Below are 12,131 nucleotides of genomic sequence, written 5' to 3' on the forward strand. Positions count from 1 at the left end.
CTAGTGCAAGACGACGGGGCTTGGATTTAAACACGGAAACAATTTAATCATACATTACATTACATTACATTGCATTTGGCTGACGCTTTTTTAGCCAAAGCGACTTACAACATGGTAAACAGTTTAAGTTTTAGAGCAATTCTCAACAATTTTAGGACAATTTAAAAACATTAGAGTGCAGTAAGAATAAGTGCATCAGTGAGTGCTGTTTTTAACAGTTACTTGTCAGTTTAAGACGGCTGGTGAGTGCTAGGATCAGTAAGACTTGTTGTAAGTGTTGCTATGAGAGGAGATGTTCTCTAAAGAGTTGGGTCTTCAGGAGTTTTTTGAAAATGGAGAAGGATGTCCCTGCCCTTGTAGGAACTGGCAGTGTGTTCCACCAACGAGGAACAACAGATGAGAAAAGTTTGGATTGGCTTGAGCGTACCGGTGGTAGAGCTAGACGTCGTTCGTCTGAGGAGCGCAGCGGTCTGGAGGTAGTGTATGTCTGTATGAGGGCATTCAAGTAGGTGGGAGCAGAACCGGAGACTACTTTGTAGGCAAGCGTTAGAGCCTTGAATTTGATGCGGGCCGCCATAGGTAGCCAGTGTAGCTGGATGAGCAGCGGGGTAACATGTGCCCTTTTGGGTTGGTTGTAGACCAGGCGCGCCGCCGCGTTCTGGATCATCTGAAGTGGTTTCACTGCGCAGGCTGGGAGACCTGTCAGGAGGGCATTGCAGTAGTCAAGTCGTGAGATGACTATTGCCTGAACCAGAAGTTGGGTAGCATCTTGAGTCAAGTAAGTCCTGATTTTCCGTATGTTGTAGAGTGCGAAACGGCATGACCGGGTGACTGAGGCAACATGATCTGAGAAGTTTAGTTGGTTGTCGAGAACAACTCCTAGATTTCTTGCAGTCCTGGTAGGTGAAACAGACAGGGAGTCAAATTTGATGTTGATGTCGTGGTGTATGGTAGGTTTAACTGGGAGGACCAGCAGTTCAGTCTTTGAGAGGTTCAGCTGGAGGTGGTGTGCCTTCATCCATGTAGCTATGTCTGAGAGGCAATCCGAGATCCGTGCTGAAACCAAGGGTCATCAGGTGGAAAGGACAGATAGAGCTGTGTGTCGTCTGCATAGCAGTGGTATGAGAAGCCATGCGAACGGATAATCTGTCCCAAGGAGGTGGTGTAGATAGCAAAGAGAAGGGGGCCCAGCACTGAGCCCTGGGGGACCCCTGTGGTGAGATGGTGAGGTGCAGATAGCTGACCAAGCCATGATACGTTAAACAAGCGTCCTGTGAGGTAGGATTCAAACCAGGAGAGAGCAGAGCCGGAGATTCCCATGTTAGCGAGTATAGAGAGAAGGATGCGGTGATTAACCGTGTCAAAGGCAGCCGATAAGTCAAGCAGAATGAGTACTGATGACCGAGCGGTCGCCCTGGCTTCTTTTAAGGCTTCTGTTACAGACAGCAGAGCCGTTTCGGTAGAGTGGCCGCTTTTGAACCCAGACTGATTTGGATCCAGAAGGTTGTTCTGTGAAAGGAAGTCAGAGACCTGTTTGGAGACTGCTCGTTCAATGCCTTTCGATAGGAAAGGCAGGAGTGAGACAGGGCGGTAGTTCTCGACTTGAGCAGGGTTGAGAGAAGCTTTCTTAAGTAACGGTGTTACCCGGGCCATTTTGAACGCTGTTGGAAATGTGCCGGAGGTTAGCGAGGCATTGATCACATGTGTGATAGCTGGAGCGATGGTCGGGCTGATGGACTGAAGTAGGCTCGTAGGTATAGGGTCCAGCAAGCATGTGGTAGGACGGCTGCATGTCAGGAGTCTAGATACTTCACTCTCGGAGAGAGACGTGAATGCTGAAAAAGATGTTCCAGCAGTCCCACAGAGGTTGTAGGAGTGCGGTATCTGAGTCAGATGCGTTGAGTGGGCTTGTAGAGAATTGACTGCTGATTGCCGCCACTTTGTTTGTAAAAAATGAGGCGAGGGTATCTGCAGTAAGGCTGGATGGAGGAGGAGGCAGCTGAGGGTTGAGTAGCGATTTGAAGGTTGAGAAAAGTTTTCGAGTGTCTGTAGCGCTGTTGATTTTGTCATTGTAGAAAGCCGTCTTAGCAGCAGTGATGCTGGCTGAGAAGGAGGTCAGGAGTGTCTGGTAGTTTTTGAGGTCATCAGTTAGTTTGGTTTTGTGCCATTTCCTCTCCGCAGCTCTGAGTTTGGTGCGCTGCGATCGTAGATTGCTTTCAGGAGCTTCTGGGAAATTCATGGAGATGCCTTAATTCATTAAGAGAGTGAATAAACTTATAAAACAGAGAAATATTGTCATGTAATCCATTGATTTCAACAATGTAACTGTATTCTAGCCTAAATATCAACTATTTAAATTGTAACTATATTGGAATACAGCCTGTTACGACCCTGTGGGTCTTGTGTATTATGTGTGTTTGTTACTTCTATTGTGTGCTTCCAGGCAGATTGGCTGCAGCTGAGGGGTGGTGTGAAACCCTATGACGTCAGGGTAGCCCGGCCCTTTAAAAGGGGGCTGACGTCATTGAGCTCTCTCTCTTGCTAGCTGTGGGGATCGTTCGTTGCCACCGTCGCTGCCGCACATCGCTGCCACTAGGGCCAGCCTCGGGCCTTGCCCGTGCAACTCGCCGTCATCTTTCTCACTCCCTGGGGTGAGAGACCAGGAGTGAGCGCCTGGCTGCCGAGGCCGTGTCTTTCTTAGTTTAGACATTTTTCCATACTGTTTTTTTTTTTGTATTAATAAATACACCATTTTATTAAGTTTTGTGTCTGCCCGTTTTTGTTATATCCCACAAGCCCTAGACCGGGATGTAACAAGCCCCTGCTCATAATTTGTATTCTGAATACGCAACGCCGGTAGCCTAGTCTACATGTATTCCGATACTCCCCAACACTGAAAGACTTAAAGCTGCAGTTGGCAAGTCTGACAGATTGAGGGGACTTAGCCAAAATTTTGAATGTTTACAACTCTTATGCCCCTCCCCACTACCACCGAGCACCCTCTCATCAAGTTTGTGCTCGTCAGTGCACACCAGACTGCACCAGAAGAACCGGGAGCTGTGGATTTTTGCAAAACAAATAACAGGCTCTAGGTGGAGGTAAAAGTGTGTTTTTTTTTTTTTCTGATTTATGTTGTTCTGTTGGAGCATAGTGTCGGTTTCAGTGAATATGATCAAAAAAATCTTGCCAACTGCAGCTTTAATTGTTGTTGTCCGATTACTTCCCCATTTGACTGCGGAAACGGGCATAATTCGTTCGCAGACTTTCGAAAACAAACCTAACACGATGGTATTTCAAGCAGAAGCCTAAAACAAAGTCCTTTTAGGCAAGTCCCTCCATTCGGTGGCCATTTGACAACGCTTTTTGGGCACTCGTCGGGCATCCATCCATCCGTCGGGCAGAAATGCGCGTGCGCAAGGCTTCACGAGACCAATCTTGCTCCAGCAGCGAGATCACAACACATGATTGGCACGATGTCTTCACAACACACCATATGATTGTCTCAATGTATTCACATCACACTGAATACATTGGCTCAATGTATTCACATGTCGACGTTTTGCCGAGGAAGGAGTGGGATATGTGTAGACAACGGCCATATTGGCGTGACAACTAGCCCCATGCATTTCTATGGAGTATTTTTTTGAGTGCTGTGTCTCCTAGGGTGACCAGATGAGATTGGCTGAAATTCGGGACGCTTTTTTTTCGCGGAGGGGGGGATGGTAGGCGCCTACAGCTAATTTTCAAACCTGTACCAAAATACATTTTTATTCAAACATCAAGTCTGCCTCAAAATACAACAGAGAAATCATGAACTCAAAATGTCATTGTGGGAAAAAAACAAAAAAAAAGCAATGACTGTGCAGTGCAAATCAGACCTTTCAGAATAGCCTAAGGATAATAGCCTAACGCTAATAACAAGCCTTGCCAAAATTATGGGTCATTAAGTAAGAATACAAAATAATGTTTAGATTAAGTAGATTAAGTTAAAACGACATGGACATTAGGCCGAACTTCCGACGTATTTTTTTTTGCACACACGCTGGCTCTGCCTGCTGCGCTGCCTGCACATTCAATGTCCTCGGCTTCGCGAAATCAGTGATTCGCGCCTAATTATAGAACGTCAAAAAGAAACAAAGTAGCCGGGCTGCATCCAGACACTTAGCTGCCGTCGGGGGCTACATGCAGTCGACTCAACCTCTATACGACAGTTTTTAATGTTTATCAGAAAATAACTACTCAGTATTCTGCTTGGATATCGGGACTGTCCCAAATTTTTCGGGACGTCTGCCTAAAACCAATTCAGAATATCATTAAACGACCACAAATTTAGGCAATGGGCACAGTATTAGGGGCTGACACTTTGCATACAATTTCTCCTCACTGCTTAAGCCAAATTCCGTTATTCCTGCTCTAGGCCTATATATAATGTACCAAAATGTACATAAGTATAGTATATATACTTTTTTGATCCCGTGAGGGAAATTTGGTCTCTGCATTTAACCCAATCGGTGAATTAGTGAAACACAAACAGCACACAGTGAACACACAGTGAGGTGAAGCACACACTAATCCCGGCGCAGTGAGCTGCCTGCTACAACGGCGGCGCTCGGGGAGCAGTGAGGGGAGGGGAGGAGTGAGTGCCTTGCTCAAGGCGCGGCCCACTGGTCAGGGCTCGAACACTCTAAAAAATGCTGGGTTATTTTCTCAACCCAAACGCTGAGTTGAAACTGTTGGGTCATTGTGTGGGGTTGTTTTTACTCATGTTGGGTTATTTTCTGTAACCCAGCTTGTTGGGTTGATAGTTTAGGACAGCGCCCCTCCTCTCCCCCACCTGACGTGAGCACACTACTCAGCACCAGGGTAACTTTAACACAGCTGCATAGTTATTTGAGAGTTCGGGGGAAATCGTTATTCTTTCAACCGTCCATGCAGTCCAGCAGCTTTCAACATGCAGTGGAAATCAGGCGATTTTGGAAGGTGTGTATCTGCTTTTAACTTTTTTATTATTATTATTCAGACGGATTTTAAAAGTAGCCTACACCCAGTTCGTGATATGAATGGATATTCTAATTTCGTTCAGCCTAAGCAGGTTAAGAATTGTGACATTCAAGCCAGCTAACGTTAGCTAACATTAATTTACAGTCTTACAATTACTGCTCATGTTAATGTTAAATCTACACAAAGACAGACTCTTTAAAACATAGTTCTGTGTTGACTGGGTATGAACTGCTGAACAGAAACAAAACAAACTTTTACAAAGAACTAAAATTAGCATACCAACAGCTGGCTAGGTTAACGTTAGCAGATGGTTGGTATGCTAGCTTCTAGCTCTAACAAATGCTTCGTGTTAGTGCAGCATGTGTGTCAGCTAATGTATACAGTCGAAGTAGTCTCTTTACGTACGGTAATCATCATGCCAAACAACATATTAATTCATTCAGGGTAGCTTCATATTATAGCCATGTAACTTACTGGGTGGTTTTTGGTGGCAACATTAACGTTACAGACAACTTGAATTTAACTAACTGAATGTGTTAACATGAGCTAGCTAACGGTAGAACTATCACTGCCACTAACGTTAATATTACTGAACGTATGTTTGTCAGTCTGCTGTTAAACAACTCCATGAGGTGGTCATGGTTTCCGAGTGTGTTGCGCTAATATTTTGTCTCCGAATTTTTAATGTTTGTCAACATCATTCACTGATCATGGTTTGTGAAAGTCTTGATCTAAAGTTCTGTCAATAGCAGTGATTAATTTACTCTTTTTCTTTCTTTGATTGACAGGGCTGACTCCCAAATGGACCGTGGAATCTAGCTGTCTTCATGGAAGTAACTTATCACATGCTGATGCTGCTTTTAGAGTAGGCTATTGTCGTGGAAAAACTATCCACTTTCCCGAACCTCCAATCCAACTAGCACTCTGATGTCAAAGACCCGAAGGAGAACACCAAGATGAAAGAAGCTGAAGACTGTTGATCCTTTATTCACCGTATTGCAGTGATAATACAATCCAAACAGCGTCAGGACTGGACCGTCAGGCAATAGAGTGTGATGAGTGGCAGCTGCTACCCCGATGAGATCTGATCTGAGTGTGTCTGAGCTCTTTCTTTTATGCTCTCAGGGGCCTGGGAGGCGTTCCTATCCTTAGGAACGTCACCAGGCCCTTTTTAGCCAATCAGAACGTTTTGGGACTTGAGATATTGGTGGAAAACCCTTCTCATCTAAACATTAAAAAATGTGTATTACTAGGCAGAACACATGTGACCAGGTCCTATGTGTAATCTGTTGCCAGGCAGAGTATGTGTTTGTTTTGGTTCTATGTGTACTTTCACTTTTGGTTCTGCCTCCTTTTCTTGTAAACCCCTCCACTTCTTCTCAGCCCTGTTTGGTTTTACTTTCACTGCCATTCCTCCTCAGTTTCACTCTTAGTCTCTGACCGCTCAGTCTCATGACTTCCAGTAAATGTTGCATAACAGTTGCATAAACAATATCCTTATATAAGATGGAATGTTTTCTAATAAACCAGCATGCTTCTAATAAACCAGTATGCACACACACAAGTTATTATGTCTAGATAAAATCACCACACTATCCATTCAAAAATAAAGTAAACTGTCAAATAAATAATTATGTCGAACTGTTTTATTTCATTGCATGGCTATTTGTTGCCCATTTTCTCTCAATGCAACCCAAATACTTGGTTTAGAAAACCCGACAACTGGTTATTTTAACTAGCAGTTCTGTTGATATAACCCAGTGGTTTGGGTTGAATCTATACCCAATATACTGTGTGAATTTTACTCAACATTTATATAGTTATAACCCAGCACATTGGTTACCTTTACCCAGTCTATTGTGCCAATTTAACTAACGTTGTGTTGATATAACCCAGTGTTTTGGGTTAGAATCATACCCAATCTGCTGGGTTTAATAATGTACCCAGACCATTGGGTTAGGATAACTCAATGTGGTGTTGGTCCAATAGTTAACCAGCGGCTGGGTTATATTTGGGTCATTTTTAACCCAACATTTTTTAGAGTGAACCAGCAACCCTCCGGTTACAAGTCCAGAGTGCTAACCAGTGGGCCACGGCTGTGTCCCATGTAGTTTATTATCAAAGTGAAATGATTGCTGGCATAAGTCAGCAGCGTTAGTTTAACCACATAATTGACGTTTTGTTTAGTACATGTGTTCAATGGCAGTCAATGGGAGCCGCAAATTGTAAATAACGGCGACCAAAGAATTAATCCGGATAGCGCGACAGCGGTTACATGCCCCGCTCTAAATCTTTGAACCAGCTTGCTGTCGACACAGGTGAAATTAATCACTTAGCCGTGGTCACATCACATTACATTTTGAACCAGTGGTTCAAAGACATTTCGAAGCAGTGTTTTGAAACACTTGCGCTTCAAAAGCTCGACATGGATCGAGCTGATTTGAGGCGTCAGTTTCAAACATCACATCCTTATCATAGACACCTTTCTCAACAACTCACGCGTTAAAAAAACTTTTCTGTAGGCTAGCCTACAATCCGGACCAGCAGAACAGATGTTCCTGGCTATCGCAGGCAAACAGGGTCAAAACGCCTAACGAAACGCCTTCATGTGTAAACATTACGTGTAGCCTACCAGAGGCATAGGCCTACTTTTGACGTGTACACAGATGTAGGTAGACTGAGTACAGTTGAGACATGTGTACAGTTGAGACGCCTTAAATATCTGCCCTCTTTCATCATGGAAAATTTGAAAGAAGCAGGTATCTCTGATCCAAAGATATCGCAAAAATTTATTTTTTCAAAGTAAAATTTTCACTTCACCAAGTAACTTCCACAATGAAGAACTCATCACCCTTATGTGACTGTTAAACATAACTGGTATCATCACAAACGTTATGTTGTGCTCTATAAACTGGCATATTTCATGACATTGTGCCATGTAAGGTCATTGCAAAATCTAGAGAAATGTGTGAGGGTACAGTTGAGACACACATTTTATTGATAGTGTTATTACCTGAACATTCCATTTGTACTGTTCGCCATATCTGTTCCTGTGTCACATATTTTGTTCATGATGTAGCCTATAATTCCTTTCAACCAACACTAATGTAAATTAAATTAATGAATTTGCACTACAAACACTTTGCAATTGCTATGTTTTTATTTATTCAATTTTGCAACAAACGGTTAGTTAACTATACATCATTAAAAATGGGCCTCAACTGTACCAGGTACTGTCTCAACTGTACTCCAGATGGGTACAGCTGGGACACAGTCGAGACAAAAATGCACCTTATGTTTATGAGCTAATTGTGAAAAATATAAACTACTTATGGGTATTGTTGATTATTATTATTATTATTATTATTATTATTATTAATAATAATAATAATAACAGTAACCATATTATGTATGAAAAGAAAATACTGTATTTTTGTATTTTGAAAATACTCAAAATATTTATTTCAAGGGAACGTGGAAGCTCTTTGCAAATCAGCTTTTTTTTTAAATCCCAAACATTTAGCCTATTAAAACTATATAGTAAAAAACAATTCAATTTGGCCCCTGTGATACCAAATAGTATAGAGTATGCAAGTTGCCAAACAGGAAGATCATCTCAACAACACTTTCATGTATCAAAACCAAACTTGGACTGGTGGATTCATTGCGAAAACACACATACAATGTGGTGCCCTTTGAGCTCTAGGGGGCACTGCATTCAGAAAACATGCCTTTTGGCTTTTTGGATGTTGTGTTAACTTAGCCTGTAGCCTAACTTTTGACTCGTATGCACGATTTTCAAAAATGAGGTACTGTTATATAGTAAAAGACTATGTATACAATTTGGCCCCTGTGATACCAAATAGTATACAGTATGCAAGTTCATGTAGTGTGATCAGAATTTAGAATCAGTCAAGAATTTACATTTACAATTATCTGATGCTTATCCAAAGCGACCGACAGAGCTTTCAATTAACCACATTATAATCAATAGGCCAAAATCATAATTGTGTATCTGTGCCGAGGTTCCTAATTCAAGTCCAGTGCAGAACTGAATAAAAGAATCATCAAGGAGGTTCCAGATGTGAGAAACTTAATGTGCCTAAATATCTCCAACCTCAAGTGTGTAGCTAATAAGGAAATAGAATTGTTATTTAGACAAGGTGAACTTCTCCCCACCGTGGAATGCAGAAAGGAATGCTACAAGGAAGGGAATTCAAACACACTCAACACCGTACCATCTACTGATGTCATTGTGGTTCATTGAGAATGTTCGTATGCATGGGCGGATTATGAACTTTCGGGCCCCTGGGCCCAGATGTATTAAGGGCCCCCCACTTATTGTCGTATATGTGGGAGGGGGGGTTTGGGGGTCCTCCCCCAGAACATTTTTATTGGTTTGATGTGATTTCCTGTATTCTGGTGCATTTTGGGGATGGCCAATACTAAATTCAATCAGATTCATAGCCTACATCCTGATTTGTTGATATTGAGGCAATGATTCCATGCAAAGGCTTGGGCTTCAGGGCCCCCTGACCCCTTTGGCACCTGGGCCTGGGCCTGGGCCCGGTAGGCCAGTGCAGTAATCCATCCCTGTTCGTATGTGTGTGTGTGTGTGTGTGTGTGTGTGAAGGTGATTGTCTGTGTGTGTGTGTGTGTGTGTGTGTGTGTGAGTAGGCTGTGTGTGTATGTACATGTACATTTGTGCAAGTGCGGTGTGTGTGAGTCTGTGTATATGTATGTACGTCTGTGTGTGTGTGTGTGTATGTACAGTACGTGTGTGGGTTGTCTGTGTCTGAAGTTAGATGACTGCAATGTTGCCAAACAGGAATATCATCTCAACAACACTTTCATATATCAAAACCAAACTTGATATGTGGACTGGTGGGTTCATTGCAAAAACGCATTTGGTGCCCTTTGCCCTCTAGGGGGCACAGCATTCAGCAAACATGCCTTTTGGCTTTTTGGATGTTGTGTAAAAGCCCGACCGTTCTAATTTCGTTAAAATTTTAACGATGACCAATCATCTAATATCTCAGCTGTCCAATGACTGATTTTATTTCTGAAATCTTCTCCGTAATGCTGACAACATAAGCTTCAATTTGATATGATTGGTTAAGGGGTTTATGGCGCGAAATGTTTTGGATACTTGAAGATGAGTCATGAAAAAAACTTTTCACTTCAGTCGTACATTTTGACATGGACCGCCAGATGCCACCTGCACTTCGTTGGAGTTTACCTCGACTGGAAACCACACAGCTGGATAAACTGAGATAAAATATTTTTTTACATCATTTCTAGTTATGGTTAATCTTAATTTGTAGTCATAAAATCATGTTATTTGACAGTAATATGCTTTCTCATCAGCGTCAACATTATGGCATAGCGGGGGCTAAGTGCAACGTCATGTAACTTTAGCTAGCTGCATTACTCTGAACTGCTTGCAGTATTCTCGTTTGCTTTTGATATCAGTCAGTGGCGGTTCTAGGATTTTTCTGAGACAGGGGCCATAAAGGGGCCACATCATACACTGAGGGGCCAAGAACTGGTCAACATCGATACACAGGAAATCCCTTGTTCAGTAAGGCAGAGGCACGTTGTCTACGTGATATGCAGGACTATACGCAGTATACCCAAAGTCCTTTTAGGCAAGTCCCTCCACTCGACGGCCATATTGCAACGCTTTTTGGGCACTCATCGGGCATCCTATTCGGCAGAAATGTGCATGCGCAAGGCTTCACGACACCAATGTTGCTCCAGCGGCGAGTTCACAACACATGATTGGCATGATGTCTTCACAACACACCATATGATTGGCTCAATGTATTCACATCACACCACATGATTGGCTCAATGTATTCACATGTTGACGTTTTACCGAGGAAGGAGTGGGATATGTGTAGACAACGGCAAACTAGCCCCATGCATTTCTATGGAGGATTTTTTGAGTGCTGTGTCTCCTCATTAGAAAGTCTCTGGTATACCCACTTAAAAAGCATCACCATCTCAGTATACCCACTTAAAACAGACAAGGATAGGTATTAATATTTGGGGTTATCACAGTATACCCACTACAGCTAACTAGACTACACCACAGCAGTAAGGTGCATACCTTTCACTAGTCTTACCTTGTTCAAATACTTGAATGCTAAATGCTAAAAAACAAAAAAGCCAATACAATTCTTAACAATTTTTCCATTTATTTATAATGTGCATTGAAAACACAATATAAAACTAAAATATAATAGACACTTCAGTGGAAATACATTGATATTTTAAACAGAAATCATACACACAATCTTCGTTCAATAAAACTGTTTCCCCTTTTGTTGATAAGAAAAAACACTTTCACTGCCAGTTTGCGTACATTAAAAAAACACACACACACACACACACACACACACACACATATAAAGCTTGAGTGAATAGAGTAGAAAATTTAACCAATTTATCTCAATGAAACTCTCTTTGTCCTAACACTTTGAGACAGAATTCATGCGAAGCCCATGAATCAAATAAACTCAGAATAGTGGTTAATAACTTTGCAATGATAGCTCACATTAACTACAAAAACGTAGCGTTAGCTATTAGGCATGTATTCTCATGTTCATGTTAGCAGCTGCCAAACGTTTTCCTCAAACAAAAAAAAATCGAACGTTACTTACATTTGGTAAGGCGCACGCACTAGCGCATGTAATATTATTAATTTCGGACCCCAAACAAACAGGATGTCCATTTCTCTGCATTTCATATAACACCATTTCAAACACTTCATACATTACCTTTCCATACATACAATCTATCAGCATGCTAACAAACAATCAAACCTCAACTCAAGTAACCTAATGTTAAGTTAATGTTAACAGTTCACTGACTAAGTCAGTTAACAGTTCACTGCAAGCTTGCTGCTGCTTCGTAATTTAATTGACAAACTTAACATATTGTGACAGCAACAAATAAACGTCCATTTCCTTTCACATAATGATGATAACCAACATAGAGATTTGTGACTCACCAAGAAACGTCTGTGGAGGATGACACGTTGCCATCGGTTCACGTTAGAATTCTAGCTGATACTTTCGTTAGCCAAATGTATCGGTTCTTCACGTTAGCTGATACTTCCGTGAGCC

This window comes from Alosa sapidissima, chromosome 21 (assembly GCF_018492685.1).
Source record: "Alosa sapidissima isolate fAloSap1 chromosome 21, fAloSap1.pri, whole genome shotgun sequence".
Taxonomy (NCBI): domain Eukaryota; kingdom Metazoa; phylum Chordata; class Actinopteri; order Clupeiformes; family Clupeidae; genus Alosa; species Alosa sapidissima.